Below are 4,075 nucleotides of genomic sequence, written 5' to 3' on the forward strand. Positions count from 1 at the left end.
AGGGGGACCCCCACAGCTGAGATATCCCTCCGGAATCTCAGCCACTGGCCGTGGGAGGGGGGCCAGCGTTTTCTCCTCTCTGCCCTTTGTACCAGTCTCAGCGGTCTCTTCTGTAAACCCTTGGTGAGAAGACTTCTCTTCAGCTAGTCTTCAGTTGGTTGTTCAGGATGATTGCTGTTTCATTTAGTTGTAATTCCAGTTTGGTCCTGGGAGGAGGTGAGTGTAGCTTCAGCCTTCTCCTCTGCCATCCTGAATGTCCCACTATCACGACCTCTTTAGCGAGGGATTAGTTTTGTCTGTTGGTGGACTTCAGAGAAATGAAATCATACAGTACAGAGCTTGCTACCGCACAGTGCATGCTTTTATGTTTAGCTTTTCTCATTTCACTTCATGTGCAGATTTGCCCATGCCTTTGTATGTAGTAACTGTTCATTACCCTTTGGTATAAATACTCCGTGTGTAAATAGAGCACACATGTTTATCTGTTCTTCTGTTGGTGGGCATTGGTGCTGTTTGCAGTTGGGGGCTTATTGTGGGCGGTGCTTTTGTCGTGTGGTGAATGTAAGTGTGCAACTCCTTCTCCTGGGCATAAGGTTAGGGAGTGGACTTGCTGGGTCAGAAGGATACATATGTTTAGTTGTTAGTACATCTTACTTATTATTGTTTAAAACTTGGGTTTAAAGTCCCCTACACTTTGATCATCTTACTGGGGCAGGTTGGGCTAGACCAGGAGGCTAAGAGTTGGAGACTATAACAGAAATGCTGGGCCCGGTCTGTGTGGCTCAGTGGTTGAGCATCAACCTATGTACCAGGAGATCATGGTTCCATTCCCCATCAGGGTACATGCCCAGGTTTCGGGCTCAATCCCCAGTAGGGGGCGTGCAGGAGGCAACCCATCATTGATCATTGATGTTTCCATCTCTCCCTCCCTCTTCCTTTCTGAAATCAATAAAAATATATTAAAAGAAAAAAAGAAATGCTGGAGTACACCCCCAGATCTCTCCTTGCCAGATACCTCCCCAGAGCAGGCCAGCCTGACACATACCGCCAACCTCAGTAGCGCATAAACTTGGGGAGCTCAGAAGGGGTGTAGCCTGGCCATCATGGACTTCAGGGAGACCTCAGCTCTGCCTGTGCCTGACTCATTGATCTCAATGGGCTTTCTCTTCAGTCCCTGCCTAGCTGTTGAAGATGCTCATCTCTGGATCGGGATGGGGGCTGGATGGAGCTCCAGGAAGCCAGGACAGTTCCTCCTGCCTCCTCGCCCCTGGTGCAGAGCAGGGAGGCCGCGTGCTTAAGAACCACTGGAGAGCCCCTAGAAGCCAGCTCAGGGCCTCCCCTCCTCAGTCCCATCGGACTTGGGGTCAGGCAGGGGCCAAGCTACCCACCTTGGCGCCTGCAGGTCACCCCTTCGTCCCCACCCCCAGCCACTGCTAGGGGAAGAGGGATTTCAGCACAGCCTCACTCCCTTAACTCAGCCCAGCGGTAAGGAGACAGCTCTGGCTCCCTGGTCACTGCAAGGAAGCCTGGAGGGGCCTGAGTGAGTGAGGGTCACCTTTGTTGTGAGTCCCGGCAGGCTGGCTCCCTCCTCCCGCTGTTGGCCTTGAGGTGAGGCTGTGTGTCTCCATTCTGATCTTACTGTTCCATTATGGGGCAGTTCAGGGGCAAGGAGAGGCTAAAAAGATACCCACGAGACAGCCTGTGCCCCCAGTTCTGCTTCCACCCTGGTCTGTGAGCTTCTCCCAGAAGTTAGAAGTGAAAAAAGATGAGCACAGGGAAGGGGCCTTCCTGCCAGCGTCGTCGCTGACCCCGAGGGCAGCCCCTGGCCACCTGGGCGGGCCCTGCGTTAGTCACCGGGGCGCCCTGCAGACCCGCGTGGGCGCTTGGAGACCTCAGAGCAGAGATGTTCAGAGGGGCTTCCCCGGGGCGACTTGGATTCTGGAGGGTGACCTCAGGCGGGCAGGCTTGGCCGGACAGTGAGGGTGAATGGGGGGAGTGCGGGTGCACTGAAGGTGGCTTGTGGGAAAGCCTTGCCATTTGCTGGGTAGGAATTCTAATACTCTTGACTCCAGCGGGGCCACATGAGCAGCCAGAGACGTCTGCTCTGAATGTGGGAGCCTGAACCAAGTCCAGGATTGGAACCAGACTCCAGGGTGGCCCGCAGGTGAGATCTGTGCCAGTGGTGTGGTTTGAGGGATAGGTGATCAGGGTGGACGGAGTACTAGAAGTCTGACTCGGCACTTCATTCAGGGGTAGATGCCCTGCCCTGTGGGAGCAGGGGCCGGTCATCAGGGGGAGAGCCCGTGGTTCTGAGCTGAGGGGCCGGTCAGCAGGGGGAGAGCCCGTGGTTCTGAGCCGAGGGACTGGTCAGCAGGGGGAGAGCCCGTGGTTCTGAGCCGAGGGGCCGGTCAGCAGGGGGAGAGCCCGTGGTTCTGAGCCGAGGGGCCGGTCAGCAGGGGGAGAGCCCGTGGTTCTGAGCCGAGGGAAGCTGGTCAGGGCCCAGGACACAAAGCCAGTTTCCCCCCTGGGTGGGGGCTGCTTTCCCTGGGGCCTGCGATTTGAGGGAAGAGCCCTGCTCAGCTGCCGTTCTGCTCCTGCCAGGTTTGCAGGCCCCTTTTCTGCTCCAAGGGGGCCAGGGTCTTCCTCCTTTGCCCTCCTGCCTGTTGGCATCACCCAGGGGAACACTCAGGGCTAAGATGAGCCACCTCTGTTTGCCCTTTCCCTTCACAAGGTTCTCTCCTGGCCGGGGTGACTGAGGGGTAACTGAGGGGTGACTGAGGGGTGACTAAGTGTCCAGCTGGGCTCAGAGCCCTCATCTTTGTTAGGGAACACGGACCAGCCATTGCTATTCAGGTCAACAAAAATGAAAGTGATTGTGATGCCTGGTCAGGTGGGACCACCATGCTTTCTGGGCCTGTGCATCCCTCTGTGGAATGGGACTCGGGGCCCTGGGTTTACTTCCTACCCAGCGGTAGGGTGCTGGTTGAGTCATGGTCCACGGTCTGTTTTGCAGGCGCACCAGACTGAGCTCAGTGTGTGTCAGGGTGCGGCGGGAGGTACCAGGTGCTCGGAGGAGCTCGCAGCCTGGGCAGGAAGGGCTCACACGACCTCAGTGGAGGGAGGCAGCATGACGGAGCGTGTGGGGAGTGAGTGTGTCCACTGATCAGGGGCTAGTACAGGATCCTTTTAGTTCCATCTTATGGCTCTACTAGAGGCCCAGTGCATGAAATTTGTGCACTTGGAGGGGGTCCCTGACCCTGGCTTGTGCCTTCTGGCAGTCTGGGAGCCTTTGGGGGATGTCCGACTGATGGCTTAGGCCCGCTCCCTGCGGACATTCTTAGCGCAGCGGCGGTGGCTTCTGGCTGAGTGGCGCTCTTCTTATGGGAGCGCACTGACCACCAGGAGGCAGCTCCTGCATTGAGCGTCTGCCCCCTGGTGGTCAGTGCATATCATAGCGACCTGTCATTCTGCTGTTTGGTCGATTTGCATATTAGCCTTTTATTATATAGGATTGGCAAGACCCTGAACTAACCTGTCAGAGAAATATGATTTTAAAAAGTTGAAGTGATGCCTACTTGCCAAGGACCTCGTCATCCATTTCCAGAGCAGACACCCCTGGAGGTCAGGATGACCTTGCTCCTGGTAGCAGGGAGCCTGCTAGGTTCTGTCTAGTGTGTGAAGTTAGGGGTGGGGGCTGCTCCTGCAAGAGACGGAGGAAAGTGGAGGAAGACTCCCCGCAAGCCAGGGGCCAGTGTAGCAGGGTCCCCTCTGGATGAACAAGGGGTTCTGTGGAAAGTAACCTCACCGGGTGATCTGATCCTAAGTCCCTAACTGGGTGCTCATGGCGGGTGGGCACGCCCAGGCCTATACCTTCTGTAGTAAACGGTCTGTCTTTACCTTAAGCCAGCCCTGTCCATTGTTCTTGTGCATCTAGGTTATCACACCTCTGAGATGCCAGAACACCGCCCTCAGGAAAGCACATACTCTTGTTAGTTATCCTGTAATCCACTCCCCTCCACGCCATCTTCCTTAGCTCCTTCCTTAATGCTAATGCACAAAAGAAACCCAGTAACTG

This window comes from Myotis myotis, unplaced genomic scaffold, assembly GCF_014108235.1.
Source record: "Myotis myotis isolate mMyoMyo1 unplaced genomic scaffold, mMyoMyo1.p scaffold_m19_p_6, whole genome shotgun sequence".
Classification (NCBI taxonomy): domain Eukaryota; kingdom Metazoa; phylum Chordata; class Mammalia; order Chiroptera; family Vespertilionidae; genus Myotis; species Myotis myotis.